Here is a 24,635-nt window from a genome sequence, read left to right on the forward strand (position 1 = left end):
CTTGTATAGTCTGGCTGTCCTGTTTTCCGAAAGACGCCCATCCTAGAAAACTGGGATCTTTTGGTGACAGGACATCCACGAGGGGTGTCTCACTGACAGTCTGCGGCACACTGTTCAAAGCGTACTGTTCGTATGTGAAGTGTTTTATTCCTTAGTAATGAGATAATACTCGGAAACTTGCCCGAGAGCATGTGTAACTGTAGTGTCTCTCATCATGAGGCGCTGGTGAGATAGCCTGGAATGAAACGCTGATTACATGCACGGGCCGGAGTCGAACCCCTCACCAAACACATAAAGCGCCAGACACAGCCACTCCAGTCAAGATGAACACTAATGTCTTTATGGAGATTTGTCGGGCTTCATTATCCCGTCACTCAACTGTCATGAGCGACCTCGAGAATTTCTTGAGTTGAAAAGAGTTTTCTTCCGCACTGCCCTGAATTAAGAAGAATTCAGGGAGGTGATAAGGCAAACTAGAACAATTTGTAAATAGATAAGAAACCTGGATAAGGAAGGCAGCAGCTGCACAGGATGAAGCGTTTGTCCCTTACGTAAGGCATTTGATAGCTGATCATCACAAGAACTAAAGCCATTACAGTGATAAACGGAATCACCCATATGAAGGTGTGCGCTCTTGGAGCAAGATTTCTCTAGAGAAAAGTAGATTAATATTTTTCTAAAATAGTAGATTTCCAGGTAAAGCACACTTTTAAGTTCAAGTGTTGTCTTCTGGAACGGGAAGGTAGTGCCCTTCTCGTGAATCCAAGGTGTAGGATGAAGCCCTCCACACAAGCCAAGGATACCGTTGTTGGAGATTGTACTGTAAAAATGCAAGATCGATAGAAAAGATAATCTCAGGGTAGTTACATAAATACACGAATGGAGGGTTTGTGGCTTGGCAAAGACAAACTAATCACAATATATATATATATATATATATATATATATATATATATATATATATATATATATATATATATATATATATATATATATATATATATATATATATATATATATAATAACACACACACCCTTCACTCCAAAAATTTTAAAATCATGGCGACTCCTACACCAGCCTCGGAGTCCCCATCTGGGGAGGGGACCATAAATGTCCCCAGGTCGGACTGCCTTTCCGTCGACGACCCTAAGTGTCTTGACACCCCCCTCAACTTTTTCTTCATTAACTTCTGCAACATTCGCGGTCTAAGATCTAATTTTCAATCTGTAGAACACCACCTCTCCTCTTCTAAACCTCATCTTCTTTTCCTCACTGAAACTCAGGTGTCTGAGGCAACTGACAGTAGCCCCTTTTCTGTTCCCTCCTACTTTCTCTATCCTCATTTTCGATCCAAAGCTGGATGCTGCGTTTATGTGCGCAATGACTTAACCTGCTTTCGTGCCCACGCTCTTGAATCTTCCGAGTTTTCCACCATCTGGCTACGACTACAGAGTCATTCTCATACTAAATTTATCTGTGCTGTATACCTCTCTCCTAACTCCTCTGACTATAAGAAATTCTTTGACTACTTAACTTCCAAAGTGGAGCACATTCTGACCCTCTTCCCTTTTGCAGAGATCTCCATTCTTGGAGACTTCAATGTTCACCACCAGCTTTGGCTTTCCTCTCCCTTCACTGACCATCCTGGTGAACTAGCCTACAACTTTGCTATCCTCCATGACCTAGAGCAATTGGTGCAACACCCTACTCGTATTCCTGACCGTCTTGGAGATACGCCCAACATTCTTGACCTTTTCCTGACCTCTAATCCTTCTGCTTATGCTGTCACCCTTTCTTCTCCGTTGGGCTCCTCCGATCACAATCTCATATCTTTATCTTGTCCTATCACTCCAATCCCTCCTCAGGATCCCCCTAAGCGAAGGTGCCTCTGGCGTTTTGCCTCTGCTAGTTGGGGGGACCTGAGGCGGTATTTTTCTGATTTTCCTTGGAATGACTACTGCTTCCGTGTCAGAGACCCGTCTTTGTGTGCTGAGCGCATAACAGAGGTGATAGTGTCTGGCATGGAGGCGTACATTCCTCACTCTTTTTCTCGTCCTAAACCTTCTAAACCTTGGTTTAACACAGCTTGTTCTCGTGCTATACATGATAGAGAGGTGGCCCACAAAAGGTACTTAAGCCTTCCTTCACCAGAATCTCATGCACTTTATATTTCTGCCCGGAACCATGCCAAGTCTGTTCTCCAACTAGCCAAAAACTCCTTCATTAACAGAAAATGTCAAAACCTTTCAAGATCTAACTCCCCTCGTGATTTCTGGCATCTAGCCAAAAATATCTCCAATAACTTTGCTTCTTCTTCTTTCCCTCCTCTACTTCAACCAGATGGCACCACTGCTATCACATCTATTTCTAAAGCTGAACTCTTTGCTCAAACCTTTGCTAAAAACTCTACCTTGGACGATTCTGGGCTTGTTCCTCCCTCTCCTCCACCCTCTGACTACTTCATGCCTCGTATTAAAATTCTTCGTAATGATGTTTTCCATGCCCTCGCTGGCCTAAACCCTCAGAAGGCTTATGGACCTGATGGGGTCCCTCCTATTGTTCTCCGAAACTGTGCCTCCGTGCTTGCACCTCGCCTAGTCAAACTCTTTCAGCTCTGTCTGTCAACATCTACCTTTCCTTCTTGCTGGAAGTTTGCCTACATTCAACCTGTTCCTAAAAAGGGTGACCGCTCTAATCCCTCAAACTACCGTCCTATTGCTTTAATTTCCTGCTTATCTAAAGTTTTTGAATCTATCCTCAACAGGAAGATTCTTAAACATCTATCACTTCACAACCTTCTATCTGATCGCCAGTATGGGTTCCGTCAAGGCCGCTCTACTGGTGATCTTCTGGCTTTCCTTACTGAGTCTTGGTCATCCTCTTTTAGAGACTTTGGTGAAACTTTTGCTGTTGCCTTGGAGATATCAAAAGCCTTTGATAGAGTCTGGCACAAAGCTTTGATTTCCAAACTACCCTCCTACGGTTTCTATCCTTCTCTCTGTAACTTCATCTCAAGTTTCCTTTCTGACCGTTCTATTGCTGCTGTGGTAGACGGTCACTGTTCTTCTCCTAAATCTATTAACAGTGGTGTTCCTCAGGGTTCTGTCCTGTCACCCACTCTCTTCTTATTATTCATTAATGATCTTCTAAACCAAACTTCTTGTCCTATCCACTCCTATGCTGATGATACCACCCTGCACTTTTCCACGTCTTTTCATAGACGTCCAACCCTTCAGGAGGTAAACATATCACGCAGGGAAGCCACAGAACGCCTGACTTCTGATCTTTCTAAAATTTCTGATTGGGGCAGAGCAAACTTGGTATTGTTCAATGCCTCAAAAACTCAATTCCTCCATCTATCAACTCGACACAATCTTCCAGACAACTATCCCCTCTTCTTCAATGACACTCAACTATCCCCCTCTTCTACACTGAACATCCTTGGTCTGTCCTTTACTTATAATCTGAACTGGAAACTTCACATCTCATCTCTAGCTAAAACAGCTTCTATGAAGTTAGGTGTTCTGAGACGTCTCCGCCAGTTTTTCTCACCCCCCCAGCTGCTAACTCTGTACAAGGGCCTTATCCGTCCATGTATGGAGTATGCTTCACATGTCTGGGGGGGTTCCACTCATACTGCTGTTCTAGACAGGGTGGAATCAAAAGCTTTTCGTCTCATCAACTCCTCTCCTCTAACTGACTGTCTTCAGCCTCTCTCTCACCGCCGCAATGTTGCATCTCTAGCTGTCTTCTACCGCTATTTTCATGCTAACTGCTCTTCTGATCTTGCTAACTGCATGCCTCCCCTCCTTCCGCGGCCTCGCTGCACAAGACTTTCATCTTTCTCTCACTCCTATTCTGTCCACCTCTCTAACGCAAGAGTTAACCAGTATTCTCAATCATTCATCCCTTTCTCTGGTAAACTCTGGAATTCCTTGCCTGCTTCTGTATTTCCACCTTCCTATGACTTGAATTCCTTCAAGAGGGAGGTTTCAAGACACTTATCCACCAATTTTTGACCACTGCTTTGACCCTTTTAGGGACTGGCATTTCAGTGGGCATTTTTTTTTATTAGATTTTTGTTGCCCTTGGCCAGTATCCTTCCTACATAAAAAAAAAAAAAAAAAAATACACACACACACGCACACACGCACGCACGCACGCACACACACACACACACACACACACACACACACACACACACACACACACACACACACACACACACACACACACACACACATGCATTCTAAATTTATCTCGAAGATAAAAAGTGAAACCCTACAGAAGTTTTCAGAGAGAAACGAGGACAAGAAACGAGAATTTTGGGCAAGATGCCACCACCACATGAAGATTAGAAGCCATGCAGCAGGTGGAAAGCTATGTCAAAAGCAGAGAGGCAAAAAATTAACAGAATGGAAGATGTAAAAAAGTTACTAGATAATGAAATAAACAAAACAAAACAAAACAAAACAAAAATTCGATAGAGGAGCTTTGGAGGGACATCTGTCCTGCCCAAAACCAAATAATATATAGATCAAACAGACTCAAAGAAACTGTCCTGAGGGGGTGAAACACTAATCTTGAGGGCATGACGGAGCTACGGGAGGCACGGAAACGAATAAAAAGCGATTGAAGGAATCTTCTTCCCCAACATTTGGACCAAAACATGCGTCCACTGCCTCCCGCGCGTGGTGTCTTGGCTATGAAAGATCAAGTCATTCTATAGTGTGTTGGAAATCTTCCATGGTCAAATGGTGTTAACGCCGTGGTTTAGAAGTTACAGGTCATTTGAATATGAACGCGCATCAGTGGCAGGTGGCTGCACACCAGCTGTCCTGCAACGTCCAGCTGGTTGCTGTCGTCATATGGCTTTCGTTATGTTTTATCTATTACTTGCTACAACGATACACTGCGTTCTTAAATCAAATAATACCTTATTTATGAAAACCTTGATGTGTAATACAGTAACATCCTCATGCTGCCAACGCCCACCATTGCTGCCCTCTCCTTCTGTCCCTGTCGTCAGTTCTTAGCGCGTCCACATTAAAATGTCCTGTAACTTCTAACCATGACGTTAAAAGCATCTGAACATAGAATATTTCCGACTAAGAATGACGATATTTCATATCTGCAAATATGTGACTTTCCTCCTGGGACGCCCTGTATATATAGTAGTAATAAAAAAAAAAAACACGACTTGTAAGGTTATATTCGAATGTATCTCACGAAAGCTAATGGTTCGTTGTCGTAACAGAGTGACGCTCATCCAACCCGTATCAAGTCCCGTCTGTGCCTGAACAGTTCTGGCATAACTGCTCATGGCTTTGAAATTCTTTACTGAAAGCATCACCGCGCAATTTTCCTTGCTCTGATATCTACGTTTTATTTTACGGAAGTGCCTGATGGCACTTCTTTGTCTCATTAATCGGATAACTAATAGGGACAGTTCGGTATACCTCATAGCTCAATTTAGGCTGGTCAGCATTCCCCATCTGGATGGAAAAGGTGAAGATATGAATAGTTTTAACTGATTATTAAGATTATCGGTGTCACTTATCTTGCTTATTTGCGTCTTGACCTTCTCCTGCTGCTTGCCCTCTTTGAATCCGTCTCTGTTTTCCTCTTCTTTAATCTTCACTCATTAAAGCCAGTCATGAAAGGTGGTAAAGATTTCTCTGTGTTTTGAGATAAACTCTTTTCCTGTTATTTGGTATGTTTTCCCCTAATTACTGGCACTCGAGAGATTTCTTCTTGTTCCACGGTCACCTTTAAGCTTTATACCGGCTAGAAATTACTAGTATTTTCTTTTAATTGCGTTTTTGTGTCCCTAGTTTTTTTTTTCTTGACGATGCTTATAAAGGTTTCATTGTCTTAGGTTCTATAAATTGTTTCATATCGTAACGAAGTCTTATTTATTTATTTATATATTTTTTTACGTAAGAGGGTCACTGGCCAAAGGAAACAAAAAAAAAAAAAAAAAAAGGAAAAAAAAATCCCATTAATGTGTAGCTATTATTCAATGACATTTAGAATTGTCATGCGCATCACTCAAGTGGAGCAGCGAGCACACCTGGTAAAGCACGTGGCTCCAAATTTTTGTAATTATAAGCAATGAGTCTTACTGACATTAACTTCATTGTAGAAAGAGAACGACTTGTAGTAATTGTAATCTAGCAATCGTAACACTTGGAAACATCTGGAACATGCAGCGGTGAAAAGAGAAGTGAGGAATGCAAACTTGCGTGTACTCTAAGAGGAATGTTGGTTAAAATGTGAAGGAGTAATCGTAAACTGAGAATGACTTCCTTATATTATCCTCGTTGATTACCGAGACACACACACACACACACACACACACACCATTCATGCACCCCGCAAAACCATTCACATACACTACAGTAATGGTAATAATTAGGTCATTTTAAAAATTAACACTCCTGCGTAATGTAAAAAAGCGTGCCCACAGAGACAAGAAGAGTAAAATGGAGAAGGTGATGGTGGGGGAGGAGGGGTGATGGCAGTGAGCAGGAGCGTGGTGGGTTGGAGCTGGTTTCCCCAGTGTTGTGGGTGGGAGTATAAACTGGTTGTGTAGTGCCGGGCCGTAGCTGAGGCAGGCGTGGGGTGTGTCTTGCTCTCCGCGGCGACTCTTGCACTGGAGCACTTGGCGGTGAAGTGTCAACAGGTGCGTGTTAGCGTGCTGATCATGGGGGCCTGGGTGGTGGTGGTGGTGGTGGTGGTGTTGCTGTTGTTGCTGTTGCTGTTGCTGTTGTTGCTGTCGCTGGTGATGGTGATGCTTCATTTTTTTTTTTTCGCTTGGTATAAAAACACAATTATCAATTTTGTTATTGTTGTTGTTGCCATTAATATGACTATTGTTTTGTTGTGATCACTGTTTGCAGTCCGATGGTGTCAAGATTATCCCTCGGTTCACAACTGAGAAATCTCGGGTTCGAATCCTTTTATTATCAGTACTAGCTGTAGTATTAATATTAGTAGTAGTAGAAGTAGTAGCAACAGCAGCAACAGTAGTAATAGTAGTAGTTGTTGTTTTTGTAGTAGTAGTAGCAGTAGTAGTTGTTGTTGTTGTTGTAGCAGTAGTAGTAGTAGTAGTAGTAGTAGTGGTGGTGGTGGTGGTGGTGGTATACAAGCGGTAGTAGTAGTAGTAGTAGTAGTGCTGGAGAGCCACTGTAAGTTGCTGTTGTAAGTTCGGCACTGTGAGTATATCTGTGTTAGTGTTTTATTCTCCTCTGCTTACTGCTGTACTTGAAGACTGCGTAGCGTTCGCTTGTTGAGTCTACAATTGGTGGAGTGTGACTAACTGGTTAATAAGGTAGTCTATTTTTTTTTCTATTATTACAAAACTATAAAGTTCTTCACAGGATTACAAGCACAACACTAGCTAGTACTGCGCTCTCTCTCTCTCTCTCTCTCTCTCTCTCTCTCTCTCTCTCTGAAATCACCAGAATTATCTCTCTCTCTCTCTCTCTCTCTCTCTCTCTCTCTCTGAAATCACCAGAATGATCAAATAGCAATGGATTTGAATTTCACTCCACGTGGTTGATGTTATCTGTGACCAATGGGAATGAGTTGCTTAACAAGCTGACGAGTGCTTTGGAGTGTTTGGAGTTAGAGGAAGGTTTACGACTTGTTTAACAAGCTTGCCAGCGTTCATGCTGGCAAGCTTGTTAGTCTGTGAACCATCATGTTTAAGCCTCAGTTTCCTTCTCCCTTCTACCTATTACCGTTTCTACAGCTTATCTTCTATGTTCAGAGTATGGTATGACAGTGGTAGTAGTAGTAGTAGTAGTAGTAGTAGTAGTAGTAGTAGTAGTAGTAGTAGCAACAGTAGTAGCAATAGTAGTAGTGGTGGTAGTAGCAACAGTAGTAGTGGTAGTAGTACTAGTAACGACAATCGTAGTTGTGACCATGGTTTTAGTAGAAGAGATGGTAATAGTAATAGAAATGGTAGTAGTAGTAGTACTAGTAGTAGTAGTTGTAGAGTAGTAGTAGAGTAGTAGTAGAGTAGTAGTAGTAGCAGTAGTAGTAGAAGTAGCAGTAGCAACAGCATCAACTGTAGTATTAGTGTGAACACTATCCTGTAATATATTTGAGCTGTATTAGGTGAGTAGCAGCAAGGTCTGGCCGCCACCAACCTGCTCTGCTGGTGTCTGGTGTTTTAGTCTCTTCCACCACACGTGACTTTGATCCAGGCTGGGATATCAGCGTGTTCAGGGACCCGGAATGAAGGGCTGGCACGACCCTCGTGGACTCTTTTTCTCGAGGCAAGATGATGAAATCTTGTCTAGAATATTTCCATTATCTGGCAATATATTCAGAGGACATTAATGCATCCGTGTAAAGAGGTGATTGCGAGAACCCTTCTTTGTGTTTTGAATTAACAACGTAGGTTTTTAGACTTGCAGCATCGTATGAAATCAAAATTCTATGAAGGAAATGAAGATAGGATGATGGAGTGGAAAAAAATAATAAAAATAAGTGGGCATTATGAAATAAAATAAAGGAACAAGATCATTATTGTATTCAAATAAATTATACACATTGAGACGCTACGAGGATCTCCCAAGAGTGTTACCACGGAGAGAACAAAGAAATTCGAATGTATGAACAGACAACTTCAAATGAGATATTCCTTTCCTTATGAGTTTTCCGTAGAGTACAGGCATGTGACGAGGGCAGCAATTCTTTACTGCAGCTGTTGCTTAATTAATGCCAACAGGAAAACACATGTCCGTGACTTCTGCTTATGTGTTGTTTTCTCTTTTTTTTTTTCAGTTGCTTGGCGGCGATGGATCTTCCCATTGGTGAGTGTTGCATGGCATTATTCCTCTAAGTGCTGATGGCGGTATGACACTTTTTGCTTCATCATTCAGATATTCATTACCGATTTTAAGAACACAGAACATAAGAAAATAAGGGAAGCTGCAAGAAGCCAGCAGACCTACACACAGCAGTCCCTATATGAAAAATACCTACCTATTTCCACCTGTCATCTTCACCCATAATTTATTTAGTATTCTTTTAAAGCCCTCTAATGACTCAGGACTAACAACCTGATTTTTTTTTTCTTATGTAGGAAGGATACTGGCAAAGGGCAACAAAAATCTAATAAAAAAAAAATGCCCACTGAAATGCCAGTCCCATAAAAGGGTCAAAGCAGTGGTCAAAAATTGGTGGATAAGTGTCTTGAAACCTCCCTCTTGAAGGAATTCAAGTCATAGGAAGGTGGAAATACAGAAGAAGGCAGGGAGTTCCAGAGTTTACCAGAGAAAGGGATGAATGATTAAGAATACTGGTTAACTCTTGCGTTAGAGAGGTGGACAGAATAGGGGTGAGAGAAAGAAGAAAGTCTTGTGCAGCGAGGCCGCGGAAGGAGGGGAGGCATGCAGTTAGCAAGATCAGAAGAGCAGTTGGCATGAAAATAGCGGTAGAAGACAGCTAGATATGCAACATTGCGGCGGTGAGAGAGGGGCTGAAGACAGTCAGTTAGAGGAGAGGAGTTGATGAGACGAAAAGCTTTTGATTCCACCCTGTCTAGAAGAGCAGTATGAGTGGAACCCCCCCAGACATGTGAAGCATACTCCATACATGGACGGATAAGGCCCTTGTACAGAGTTAGCAGCTGGGGGGTGAGAAAAACTGGCGGAGACGTCTCAGAACACCTAACTTCATAGAAGCTGTTTTAGCTAGAGATGAGATGTGAAGTTTCCAGTTCAGATTATAAGTAAAGGACAGACCGAGGATGTTCAGTGTAGAAGAGGGGGACAGTTGAGTGTCATTGAAGAAGAGGGGATAGTTGTCTGGAAGATTGTGTCGAGTTGATAGATGGAGGAATTGAGTTTTTGAGGCATTGAACAATACCAAGTTTGCTCTGCCCCAATCAGAAATTTTAGAAAGATCAGAAGTCAGGCGTTCTGTGGCTTCCCTGCGTGATATGTTTACCTCCTGAAGGGTTGGACGTCTATGAAAAGACATGGAAAAGTGCAGGGTGGTATCATCAGCATAGGAGTGGATAGGACAAGAAGTTTGGTTTAGAAGATCATTAATGAATAATAAGAAGAGAGTGGGTGACAGGACAGAACCCTGAGGAACACCACTGTTAATAGATTTAGGAGAAGAACAGTGACCGTCTACCACAGCAGCAATAGAACGGTCAGAAAGGAAACTTGAGATGAAGTTACAGAGAGAAGGATAGAAACCATAGGAGGGTAGTTTTGAAATCAAAGCTTTGTGCCAGACTCTATCAAAGGCTTTTGATATGTCCAAGGCAACAGTAAAAGTTTCACCAAAGTCTCTAAAAGAGGATGACCAAGACTCAGTAAGGAAAGCCAGAAGATCACCAGTAGAGCGGCCTTGACGGAACCCATACTGGCGATCAGATAGAAGGTTGTGAAGTGATAGATGTTTAAGAATCTTCCTGTTGAGGATAGATTCAAAAACTTTAGATAAGCAGGAAATTAAAGCAATAGGACGGTAGTTTGAGGGATTAGAGCGGTCACCCTTTTTAGGAACAGGTTGAATGTAGGCAAACTTCCAGCAAGAAGGAAAGGTAGATGTTGACAGACAGAGCTGAAAGAGTTTGACTAGGCAAGGTGCAAGCACGGAGGCACAGTTTCGGAGAACAATAGGAGGGACCCCATCAGGTCCATAAGCCTTCCGAGGGTTTAGACCAGCGAGGGCATGGAAAACATCATTACGAAGAATTTTAATACGTGGCATGAAGTAGTCAGAGGGTGGAGTAGAGGGAGGAACAAGCCCAGAATCGTCCAAGGTAGAGTTTTTAGCAAAGGTTTGAGCAAAGAGTTCAGCTTTAGAAATAGATGTGATAGCAGTGGTGCCATCTGGTTGAAGTAGAGGAGGGAAAGAAGAAGAAGCAAAGTTATTGGAGATATTTTTGGCTAGATGCCAGAAATCACGAGGGGAGTTAGATCTTGAAAGGTTTTAACATTTTCTGTTAATGAAGGAGTTTTTGGCTAGTTGGAGAACAGACTTGGCATGGTTCCGGGCAGAAATATAAAGTGCATGAGATTCTGGTGATGGAAGGCTTAAGTACCTTTTGTGGGCCACCTCTCTATCATGTATAGCACGAGAACAAGCTGTGTTAAACCAAGGTTTAGAAGGTTTAGGACGAGAAAAAGAGTGAGGAATGTACGCCTCCATGCCATGATTGCTAAGTCTATTCCATTCATGTACCCTCTCTGAAACCTGGCCAGCTCCAAATAATTTTATCATTACTTCTGGGTTTATACTTTTAACACTCCTAAAAATTACTTGTTTTATTTTTATTTATTTATTTTTTTTGGCAAGAATATTCCTTTTATTCACCAATGATCTTTTAAATCAAACGTCTTGTCCTATCCACGCTTACGCTGATAATACCACCCTGCACTTTTCCACGTCTTTTCGTAGACGTCCAACCCTTCAGGAAATAAACAGTTCACGCAGGGAAGCCACAGAACGCTTGACTTTTGATCCCACTAAAATTTCTGAGCACAGAGTACATTTAATATTGTTCAATGCCTCAAAAACTATTCCTCCATCTATTAACTCGACACAGTCTTCTAGATAACTACCCCCTCTTCTTCAATGACACTCAGCTGTCCTCCTTTCCTCTACACCGAACATTCTTGGTCTGCCCTTTACTTATAATCTAAACTACTTATAATCTAAACATCTCTGGTTAAAATAGCTTCTACGTAATAAGTTAGGTGTTCTGAGTCGTTTCCACCAATTTTTCTTCCCCACCGCCCCATCAGGTGTTAACTCTACAAAGACCTTATCCGTCCATGCATGGAGTATGCTTCACATGTATGGGGAGGGAGGGAGGATTCACTCATCTTGTTCTTTTAGATAGGGTTGAATCAAAAGCTTTTCGTCTTACCAACTCCTCTCCTCCAACTGACTGTCTTCAGTCTCTCTCTCTCATCGTCGTAATGTTGCATCTCTTGCTATTTTCTACCGCTATTTTCATGCCAACTGCTCTTTTGATCTTGCTAACTGCATGCCTCCCCTCCTCCCCCGGCCTCGCTGCACAAAACTTTCTTCTTTCTCTCACCCCTATTGTGTTCATCCCTCTAATGCAAGAGTTAACCATTATTCTCACTCTTCATCCCTTTCTCCAGTAAACTCTGGAAATTTCTTCCTGTTTCTATATTTCCTCCTTCCTATGACTTGAACTCTTTCAAGAGGAGGGTTTCAAGACACTTATCCTTTAATTTTTGACCACCGGTTTTGAGTCTGTTCGGGAACCGGCACCTCAGTGGACCTTTTTTATTATAATGTAGTTGTCCTTGGCCGGTGTCCCTCCTACACAAAATAAATACATAAATAAATAAATATTGTAACTGGTTAGACTGCTGATTTTTGTGTGGATGCTGTCAGTAATTTCTACTAACAGTTAAACTGCTGTAGATATGTATTTAATTTCATTTAATATAATAGTGGCAGAACACTCAAAGATGATCAACATCCGCTGGGCCTTGGTGGGCGCTCAGTGACTCAGTGTGTCTCAGCACGTGGCTGCGACTTGCTGCCAATCGAGTAGCAAGTGACTGCCAAGACCCAGACTGGTGCTCGGCTTCGCCTGTCTTGCCGCTACACACGCACAATCATTTCGGGTTCTGTTGCGTCTCAAGAATAATGTTATTCTATGAACTGCATTCTAAATGAAAAAAAAAGTGCTATAATGGTTAAGGCATGGAATTGTTTCATTCGTATTCGTGTTTCAGCGACGACACGTGAACATGTTAGCTGCATGCCTCCCGTATCTCATCCTAAACATGAAAAAGTAAAGCGGATATGTATTGGGTAAAGAACTCTATGTAATGGATCTCTTTCTCTTGTTTCGGTGACGTATATACCACTGCGTCTGGTGCACGTCTTCTTGAGGTCACCGAGTCTATATAGTATTTCGTCTTACATTTTGGTGACGTCCCGTGCGACTACTTCGTGTCTTCCTGAGGTTTTGGAGTCTGAAGGAAGGGGCGCGGTGCACATTTGGCGGTGGGTTCGCAGCGCAGCAGTGAGAGTCACACAGGGAGGCAACGTGACCTGGCATGCGGTGAGCGGCTGGTCTGACCACGCGACGCACCTGCAAGAGTTTCATCTCTCCGCTCATATATCGTGTTTAGATCCAATTTCACACGGAGAAAGTCAATCATGCTGCTTTTGGATGTTTGCAGGAGAGTCACGATTGTAGGAATCCTCTCGAAGCGTCTATTTGCTCTGCTCTGTCGGATAACCGTATTGCTTTATGTCGTCTGTGTCTCTTCTCTATTGAGCTTAGGCGAGCAATGTTTCTCTCTCTCTCTCTCTCTCTCTCTCTCTCTCTCTCTCTCTCTCTCTCTCTCTCTCTCTCTCTCTCTCTCTCTCTCTCTCTCTCTCATAGAGAGAGAGAGAGAGAGAGAGAGAGAGAGAGAGAGAGAGAGAGAGAGAGAGAGAGAGAGAGAGAGAGAGAGAGCACGAATTCGGTATTTTCACTGTTGTATAAAGTCTTGCCTCATCCTCACAAGTTTCACCATCGTGGTGCGAGTGACGTAAGCACTCTAGGAGGCATGGCCGCCAGTGGGAGAGTACACACTCATAACACCAAGACTTGCTTCTGCAAATTCTACCACAGCGACAATCTTCGCATCGCACAGAGATGTCCCTCAAAGGGAAGATAATTTCTTCCCTTTGAACAATCTTGACAAACTAACGAATTACTTCTAGTGGAAAGTACAAAATTAAGTTCAAAAGTTTATGCCGTGTCCTGAAAGACTTACTTGAATGTGTTGGGAAGTTTGAGCCTGTGAATATTGATCACGGCCTGGCGCAGCCATCACCACCACCTGGCGGAGCAGACATAACCAGGCCGCCCTTCAGGGACCTTCTTCTTCAGGTGGTGAGGAGACGTCTGTCCCACGCGACCCTGATAAGAAAAGGTGGTTTACTATATGACGGACTTCTTAAATCATAATTACCAACAATCCACAATTTCTCGTGCGTTAACCTACATTTGTTCGTCAGCAGTTGGTGAGGCATGGGATTACACCTTCAACTGGCGGAGGTGATTCGTATTATCATAAAACACCGACAAAGGATCCCCCATGTCCGTTCAGGAAATATAATTTCCTTCCAAAACATATTAAGTAGAAAATGTTTTATTGATTATATAGCTCAAAATGATTATTGTCATTATTATGAGCCTCGCCACCACCACCACCAACACCGCCAGCACCACCACCACCACCACCACCACCACCACCACCACCACCACCACCACCACCACCACCACCACCTCCTATCACAAATGTCCTTCTTCTCTTCAACCACCATTTCCATGCATCATCCTGCCAGCGGTGTTGCGGTCATGCGGAGGGCATTGTCATGTCTCAATGTGTTAATGAGGCAGACAGTCATCCCTCCCTCACCCCCAGCGCTGCTTCTGGCGGGTCTACGAGGTAAAAGGACTAAGGAACTCCCTTCCCGTGGCTTGCCCAGTACAGTACATAACCCTCGCTGCCGCGAGAAACGCTAATCTACATGTTTTTTTTGTTTGTGAGCTTTTTATTCTCGAGGTTTAATCTCTGTAATGATTTCTCTTTGTACGTGTGGATCTGCATTCCCATGTTTTGCACTCTTACGTAAGGGTGTAATTTGATAAATGATGTATTGTTATTCAAAGTTTATATTATTCCAAAATTCACCATTCCATTATTGATTTACAATATAGGTTCAGTCAACTTCGATTCACCAGAAATGATCCCCCACTTACATTAGAATAACATCAGAATACATCACGTTGAACTACTCTGCGATAATCCATTCATCAGTAAGCCTTAAATAATTACATCTCATCAGAAGTTAGTTACCACCACCACCACCACCACCACCAACAACAACAACAACAAAAACACTACCGCTATCACCACTACCACCACCACTAACTCCAAGTTACCGTCACCACAAACTCTACCACCAAACGCCACCGCAAACACCATCAGCCCCACGTTACCACCACCACCACCACCACCACCACCACCACCATTATCTCAAGAGTATTCCATAAATTGGATACACTCTCTCTCTCTCTCTCTCTCTCTCTCTCTCTCTCTCTCTCTCTCTCTCTCTCTCTCTCTCTCTCTCTCTCTCTCTCCATATGTTCTATGAGATGGATATGTATATCTCTGTTTTTCTATCTACACACACACACACACACACACACACACACACACAAACATCATCAGGTTAAAAAATAAATTATCATTGAGTATATTATAAAACATAACAAAATAAAACGTACAAGAACACTAAGGAATGGGCAAGGCAGTGAAACACAAAAATGAAACACGGGAATAAATAAGTTACCGATAAGTGAAACGAGGAAAGAAGAAGAAGAAAAAAAAAATACAGATAAGTAAATAATTATATTGAAGTAAAACACAGCCTATAGATGAACACTGATGTAGAATAGCAATAAAAAGGTTCGTTGTCTGGCATCACAACACCCTTAGTTTTATTGCTATTCTACATCAGTGTTCATCTATAGGCTGTGTTTTACTTAAGTATAATTATTTACTTATCTGTATTGTTTTTTTTTCTTCTTTTCTCGTTTCACTTATCGATTACTTATTTGTTCCCGTCTTTCGTTTATGCGTCTCACTTTGCCTTGCCCATTCCTTAGTGTTCTTATACGTTTTATATTGTTATGTTTTATGATATACTCAATTGTGGGCCACCTTTCTATCATGTATAGCACGAGAACAGGCTGTGTTAAACCAAGGTTTGGAAGGTTTAGGTCGAGAAAAAGAGTGAGGAATGTACGCCTCCATGCCAGACACTATCACCTTTGTTTTGCACTCGGCACACAGAGACGGGTCTCTGACACGGAAGCAGTAGTCATTCCAAGGAAAATCAGCAAAATACCTCCTCAGATTCTCCCCAACTAGCATAGCCACCTCCGCTTAGGTGGATCCTGAGAAAGGATTAGAGCAATAGGACAAGATACAAATATGAAATTGTGATCGGAAGGAGCCCAACGGAGAGGAGAAACAGCATAAGCAGAAGGATTAGCGGTCAGGAAAAGGTAAAAAATGTTGTGCGTATCTCCAAGACGGTCAGGAATACGAGTAGTGTGTTGTATCAATTGCTCTAGGTCGTGGACGATAGCAAAGTTGAAGGTTAGTTCACCAGGATGGTCAGTGAAGGGAGAGGAAGGCCAAAGCTGGTGGTGAACAATGAAGTCTCCAAGAATGGAGATCTCAGTAAAAGGGAAGAGAGTCAGAATGTGCTCCACTTTGGAAGTGGTCAAAGAATTTCTTATAGTCAGAGGAGTTAGGTGGGAGGTATACAGCACAAATATATTTAGTTTGATAGTGACTCTGTAGTCGTAGCCAGATGGTGGAAAACTCTAAAGATTCAAGAGCGTGGGCACGAGAGCAGGTTAAGTCGTTGCGCACATAAACGCAACTTTGGATTGAAAATGAAGATAGAGAAAGTAGGAGGGAACAGAAAAGGGGCTACTGTCAGTTGCCTCAGACACCTGTGTTTCAGTGAGAAAAAGAAGATGAGGTTTAGAAGAGGAGAGGTGGTGTTCTATAGATTGAAAATTAGATCTAACACCTCGAATGTTGCAGAAGTTAATGAAGAAAAGGTTGAGAGGGGTGTCAAGACACTCAGAGTCGATACCAGAAGAGCAGTCCGACCTGGGGACATTAATTTTGTGGTCCCCTCCCCAGATGGGGATTCTGAGGCAGGTGTAGGAGTCACCATGATAATTTTGAATTTTGAGTGAAGGATGTGTGTGTAATTAGGTGCTTCTAGTTTTGTGTGAAGGAAGAGAGTTGTCTTTAGAGGGCAGGCTGTGACTGGCCCCTTGTGTTGTGAGACACAAAGGGAAACGTTCAGTGAGGTCACAGCTGGGTTTAATGAGAAGTTTACAGCACCCCCTGATCCAGTGCTTTAGACCTCATTGATTTTCATAATTATCGATTTGGCAGGTGCCTATTACCTCCTCCTAAGGACGAAAAAAAAAAAAAAAAAAAAAAAAAAAAAAAAAAAAAAAAAAAAAAAAAAATATATATATATATATATATATATATATATATATATATATATATATATATATATATATATATATATATATATATATATATATATATATATATATATATATATATATATATATATATATATATATATATATATATATATATATATATATATATATATATATATATATATATATATATATATATATATATATAAGGGCCCACTGAGGTGCCAGTGTCTAAAGAAAAGCCGAAAGGTTTAACCAAATTAGAGAAGTGTCTTGAGACCCTCCTCTTAAAAATACTGAAGTCCTAGGAAAGGGTAAAAACAGGCAGAGAGTTCCAGAGTTTACCAGTGAAATGGGTGAAATATTGTAAATACTGGTTTCCTCTTGCATTAAAAAAGTGGACAGAATAGGGGTGAGAGAAAGTAGAAAGTCTTGTGCATTGAGGTCGCAGGAAGCAAGGATGAGAGACAGACAGTCTCTCCTCCTTGGCGGGAATAGGGTTGTATGTAGTTAGCAAGATCAGAAGAGCAGCTAGCGCGAAAATAGTGGTAGAAGATAGCAAGAGTTGCAACATTGTGGTGAAGAGAGGGAGGTTGAAGACAGTCAATTAGAGGAGAGGAGTCGATGAGATGAAATACTTTTGACTCAACCCTGTTTAACAAAGCAGTATGAGTGGAACCCCCAGTATATGTGAAGCGTACTCCATACATGAACGGATAAGGCCCCTGTCCAGTGTTAGCAGCTGGGGGGGGGGGTGCTAAGAAAAACTGGCTGAGACGACTCAGAACGCCTACCATTATACAAGCTGCTTTAACCAGAGATGAGATGTAGTTTACACTTTGAATTATAACTAAAGGACAGACCGAGGATGTTCAGTGTAGAAGAGCGGGGATAGTTGAGTGTCACTGAAGAAGAGATATTTATCTGAAAACTTGATAGCCGCATTTACATCCACATCCGGGCATCCACATTAAAAATGTGGATGCCATCCGATACATCTCTATTGTTATGTAGTATATATATAATGATTTCCTAAAGATATTAAACTTTATACACACACACACACACACACACACACACACACACACACACACATACATATATATATATATATATATATATATATATATATATATATATATATATATATATATATATATATATATATATATATATATATATATATATATATATATATATATATATATATATGTGTGTGTGTGTGTGTGTGTGTGTGTGTGTGTGTGTGTGTGTGTGTGTGTGTGTGTGTATATAAAGTTTAATATCTTTAGGAAATCATTATATTCAAGAGAGGTGCTCTTGATGTGGGAAGGAGATAAAACGTTAATAAAACTATCATTCAATCAGCCTGAATGCAAATTCAGGTAGGAATAATTTTGATAAGGATAGGTTAATGAAGAATTTGCATGTTTTCGAAGTGAAAGTCATGCCTTACTAACTTGTAGAGTTTTCATGGTAGAGTTTATGGGGTAGCAGACAGTCCCGATTAGGACATAATATAAGTAGACTTGAACAGTGTATTTGAAAAAAAAAAAGTGACCCACCAAGGCTGCTGAACAAGGTTAGGGCGCATGTGATCGATTGGCAAGTTTTAGGCTGAATAAGGTCTTAGTTATGTGACAGGCAACAGTGACTTAATGACTGTAAATCATGTGTGGCCAGGTTAGTCGTGGGGTGACCAGTTTTAGAACGACTATTGTTTTTAACACATATTAATGATTTAGATAATGCATTTAGTTGCGTAAACATTTGTAAATTTGCAGAGGGGATAAGAATTAGATCAGATACCCATATAGACGTCTTGCAGTGAAAAATTAAATAAAAAGGAACGAATGAACAGATAGATGACAAATACAATTTAGTATTAATATTAGCAAATATAAACTATTTCTAGGTAGAGGAATTTCACATGACAGTTCCACAATAGAGAACGAGGCTCCTGTAAGATCAGGGGGCATAAATTTTTAAGAACGTTTTACTCATTCTTCAGTTCCTCCATTTATCAAATCGAGACAACCTTCCAGACAACTATCCTCTCTTCTTCAATGACACTCAACTGTCCCCCTCCTCTGCACTGAACATCCTCGGTCTATCCTTAACTTATAATCTAAACTGGAAACTTCACATCTCATCTCTAGTTAAAACAGCTTCTATGAAGTTAGATGTTCTGAGTCGTCTCCGCCAGTTTTTCTCATCCCCGCCTAGCTGCTAACTCTGTACAGAGGTCTTATCCATCCATGTATGGAGTACGCTTCATATGTAAGGGGGATGGGGTTCTACTCATACCGCTGTTTTTAGACAGAGTGGAATCAAAAGCTTTTCGTCTTATCAACTCCTCTCCTGTAACTGACTATCTTCAGCCTCTTTCTCATCGCCGCGATATTACATCTATTGCTATCTTCTACCGCTATTTTTAAATTCGTTCATCTGATCCTCCTAACTACAACCTTCTAACCTTCTCCTGCGGCCTCGCTGCACAAGACTTTCTTCTCTCTCTTATTCCTGTTTTATCGACCTCTCTAATGCAAGAGTTAACTAGTATTCTCAGTCACTCATCCCTTTCTCTGGTAAAGTATGAAACTCTCTGCCTGGTTCTGTATTTCCTTCTTCCTATGACTTGAACTCTTTCAAGAGGGAGGTTTCAAGACACTTAACCTTTTTTTTTTTTTTTTTATCATTCTATCTTACATCTCTCTGGGAACTGGCATTAAGTGAGCCTATTTAATTCAAGATTTTTGCTGTTCTACATAAAAAAAAAAAAGAAGTTCCACATTAACATTAAAATTGTATTTGACTTTGGTCGTTCAGACTAATGTTTGTCGACCTTTTGTAAGTTCACGCACCCTTCCGGGAGCTTTTGAAAAGTTCATGTACCCTCGCACCTAGGACAATTATTCACAAAAAATACATTAATGTTTTACGTTTTTCATTATTTTTGAAACTGAAAATATATAAAGAGAAGTATTATGTCTCTATTGTACACAGAAAATAATTACTCGGTCCTAAATAATTGTTGCATGGGTGCTGAATGTATAATGAAACACAACGCCATATCTCAAACTCGTGAGGCACGAGTTGCGTCTGAGTGTCATGCACTAATATAACACATCATTTTCTAATACTTTAATCTCGATTCAAATATTTTTTTTAGCTGACACAATTTTTCTTCCTAGAACTTATTTTCCTACTATGCACTCCTGTAAACACTGGCTACGTCATGCACCCCTCCATGTACCCCATTTTTTCCAAGTACCCTTGGAAAAAATTTATGCATCCTGGAGTGCACCATACACCCAAGTTGACTATCACGGGTCTAGACTATGCTGTGCAGTTCTGTTCCTATATCACAAGAGGGAAACAGGTCTGTGAGAATTAGTGAAAAGGAGAACGACTAAAAAGATACAAGGGATGTGAAATATTACTCAGGAAAGGAAACTGATTAAACATTTTTACATTTACATTTGTTAGATCAGCGTGGATTGAGAAAGGATATGACAGAGTTATATACGTAAGTGTCATAAAGCATACAATAAAATGTGATGTATGCAAAATGATTAGTGTCATGGCCGACATGTTGCCTGGATTTGGTATTAAAAGACTAATGGAAACTCTCAAACATTTTCAGTTTTTAATGAATTAATAGTACTTACATTTCTTACAAGTCACCATGAAAATTTTTACCTGCATTTATGTTAAATTCGTTTGAGTCACTGTTCAACACTAATGTTTAATAATTAACACAATCGTCGCGCATGAACATGGACAATATCAATTTTATAAACAGAGTAAATGTTGAATCAATGCAATCAGTGATCATTTAGAAACAAACACATGATGTTAGCATCACATCAGTTAAGTTCATCTTTATAATAGTACATCCTACAAACCTTTACCATACGAAACATAAAACATTTAAATATCCTACTCCTCTTTATAACATAATTTCTAGGGTACATTGCACTTTCAATTTCCACTTTCCTTAATTTTTTCCATCCATCTCGGTCCCCTTTCTGGTGAGGCCCTCTGGAATCTTTGCCTTTCCGTCTGCTACTGAATTCTCACTGTGTTATTTTACTCATATAAAATTTGTTTGGGAATACCTATTTCCTCCCGGAGAAATATCTTTATTTTCATAACATATTACATCTCCGCCATTCACATTTCCTATTTACGCATATGATCCGTCCACAGGTATAGTACTTGATAAAGAAAGCCAGTCAGGGTATATGGACATATTCGGAGGCGGAGCTTGATTAGGCGTTCATATTTTTCTGTAAGCTAACTTTCTTTCCTTCTGGTGCCTCGATCGCCTCCTGCCCGACTTTTCCTTCTCCATCGCTTTCTTCGCTGCATCATTTTTCTCTTACATCATTCCCGTTAATCGCCTTTTGCTCCAGGCTGCCTTCACCCAGGTGGTTTATGGCCTTCCTTTTGTCGTTGTGTCTTGCATCTGTGTTTATTTATTTATCCGATTGAATCTGCAAGGTTCCTTCGTTTTTGACATCAGGTGTAAATTGCCTTCCTGGTGGAGTGACCGGCTTGTTTTCTTCCTACTTCAGTCGCCTTCTCCATTCTTTTCGCCTTTCTTCTTTTTCTATCTCCTTTCCTTGTTTCTTCATACCTAATGCAATACTTAATGTGGTGTGGGATCACCAACCACATCAGGATTACAAATCAAGATAAGACTAAAAGTATCGGATTAGATAAAAAAAAAAAAAAGAATTTTTGCTTTCAAATAATGATAGATGACAGAAACAGATTCAGTAATCAGGTTGTTAGTATAGAGTGAATAGAAAACTTTAAAAGACGATTAGATAAATTTGTGGATAGGGATAACAGGTGATATACGAGTAGGTAGATAAGTATTTTTACACAGACTGCCACGTATAGGCCTACTGGCTCCTGGCATTCTTCTTATTTTCTTATGTTTTTAGATTCTATCACACAAGATTGATATTCATAAAATCTTTACTAATATAGGAATCGAAGGTATTGATATTCATAAACTAAATATTGTTGAGGGAAATTCATACGTGTTCAGAAACATTAAAGAAAGGAGGGATGGAAAAAAAATAAATAACGTTAACTTTAACGTCGTCCAGTTAGGGCTGACATAAAGAAACGTAAAACTCAGATTACTCTCACTCAATTACACGACCAGTAGAACCTGGAGGGATAATCTGACAAATGGCCTTTTGAAAATGCAAGAGATGGTTTTGATTAAGGAAAGTGATGGATGTAACTTTTGCTTCCTTTCACGTCATTTATTTTCTCTGTCAGTCTCAGTTTGTTCATATTTATTTTTTACTTCTTTCTTTCTTTCTGTGTATTTCATTAAGTTATAAATAATGTGATATATTCTTAAAACATGTACATGTAGCGTGTTTCGGTGAAAACTGGTTTATCGCAAGGCTGTCGTGGAAACCTTACGGTAATATTACAACCTTAATGAACGCTTGGCAATTTTTAGAGTTTGTGAGTGGTAATCTGTGTAATAATTTGCTGCGAATAAACTTAATCTCTCTCATACTTCAGTTTAATTTGAACATCTTTTTTTTTTTTTATGTAGGAAGGATACTGGCCAAGGGCAACAAAATTCTAATAAAAAAAATGCCCACTGAAATGCCAGTCCCATAAAAGTGTCAAAGCAGTGGTCAAAAATTGGTGGATAAGTGTCTTGAAACCTCCCTCTTGAAGGAATTCAAGTCATAGGAAGGTGGAAATACAGAAGCAGGCAGGAAGTTCCAGAGTTTACCAGAGAAAGGGATGAATGATTGAGAATACTGGTTAACTCTTGCGTTAGAGAGGTGGACAGAATAGGGGTGAGAGAAAGAAGAAAGTCTTGTGCAGCGAGGCCGCGGAAGGAGGGGAGGCATGCTGTTAGCAAGATCAGAAGAGCAGTTGGCATGAAAATAGCGGTAGAAGACAGCTAGATATGCAACATTGCGGCGGTGAGAGAGGGGCTGAAGACAGTCAGTTAGAGGAGAGGAGTTGATGAGACGAAAAGCTTTTGATTCCAACCTGTCTAGAAGAGTAGTATGAGTGGAACCCCCCCAGACATGTGAAGCATACTCCATACATGGACGGATAAGGCCCTTGTACAGAGTTAGCAGCTGGGGGGGGTGAGAAAAACTGGCGGAGACGTCTCAGAACACCTAACTTCATAGAAGCTGTTTTAGCTAGCGATGAGATGTGAAGTTTCCAGCTCAGATTATAAGTAAAGGACAGACCGAGGATGTTCAGTGTAGAAGAGGGGGACAGTTGAGTGTCATTGAAGAAGAGGGGATAGTTGTCTGGAAGGTTGTGTCGAGTTGATAGATGGAGGAATTGAGTTTTTGAGGCATTGAACAATACCAAGTTTGCTCTGCCCCAATCAGAAATTTTAGAAAGATCAGAAGTCAGGCGTTCTGTTGCTTCCCTGCGTGATATGTTTACCTCCTGAAGGGTTGGACGTCTATGAAAAGACGTGGAAAAGTGCAGGGTGGTATCATCAGCATAGGAGTGGATAGGACAAGAAGTTTGGTTTAGAAGATCATTAAAGAATAATAAGAAGAGAGTGGGTGACAGGACAGAACCCTGAGGAACACCACTGTTAATAGATTTAGGAGAAGAACAGTGACCGTCTACCACAGCAGCAATAGAACGGTCAGAAAGGAAACTTGAGATGAAGTTACAGAGAGAAGGATAAAACCGTAGGAGAGTAGTTTGGAAATCAAAGCTTTGTGCCAGACTCTATCAAAGGCTTTTGATATGTCCAAGGCAACAGCAAAAGTTTCACCAAAGTCTCTAAAAGAGGATGACCAAGAATCAGTAAGGAAAGCCAGAAGATCACCAGTAGAGCGGCCTTGACGGAACCCATACTGGCGATCAGATAGAAGGTTGTGAAGTGATAGATGTTTAAGAATCTTCCTGTTGAGGATAGATTCAAAAACTTTAGATAAGCAGGAAATTAAAGCAATAGGACGGTAGTTTGAGGGATTAGAGCGCTCACCCTTTTTAGGAACAGGTTGAATGTAGGCAAACTTCCAGCAAGAAGGAAAGGTAGATGTTGACAGACAGAGCTGAAAGAGTTTGACTAGGCAAGGTGCAAACACGGAGGCACAGTTTCGGAGAACAATATGAGGGACCCCATCACGTCTATAAGCCTTCCGAGGGTTTAGGCCAGCGAGGGCATGGAAAACATCATTGCGAAGAATTTTAATACGTGGCATGAAGTAGTCAGAGGGTGGAGGAGAGGGAGGAACAAGCCCAGAATCGTCCAAGGTAGAGTTTTTAGCAAAAGTTTGAGCAAAGAGTTCAGCTTTAGAAATAAATATGATAGCAGTGGTGCCATCTGGTTGAAGTAGAGAAGGGAAAGAAGAAGAAGCAAAGTTATTGGAGATATTTTTGGCTAGATGCCAGAAATCACGAGGGGAGTTAGATCTTGAAAGGTTTTGACATTTTCTGTTAATGAAGGAGTTTTTGGCTAGTTGGAGAACAGACTTGGCATGGTTCCGGGCAGAAATATAAAGTACATGAGATTCTGGTGATGGAAGGCTTAAGTACCTTTTGTGG

At 40.9% G+C, this 24,635-nt stretch overlaps 1 long non-coding RNA gene across 1 annotated transcript in view; it reads left to right on the forward strand.

The window, feature by feature from the left end:
- Positions 1–24,635, forward strand: part of LOC135103311 (uncharacterized) — a 78,018-nt gene that overhangs the window by 18,502 nt on the left and 34,881 nt on the right. The window contains exon 2 of the long non-coding RNA XR_010269989.1: positions 8,798–8,826. This is a non-coding gene — a long non-coding RNA (uncharacterized LOC135103311). The remainder of the gene's footprint in view (positions 1–8,797; positions 8,827–24,635) is intronic.

The sequence above is a fragment of the Scylla paramamosain genome, chromosome 9, assembly GCF_035594125.1.
Source record: "Scylla paramamosain isolate STU-SP2022 chromosome 9, ASM3559412v1, whole genome shotgun sequence".
Taxonomy (NCBI): Eukaryota; Metazoa; Arthropoda; class Malacostraca; order Decapoda; family Portunidae; genus Scylla; species Scylla paramamosain.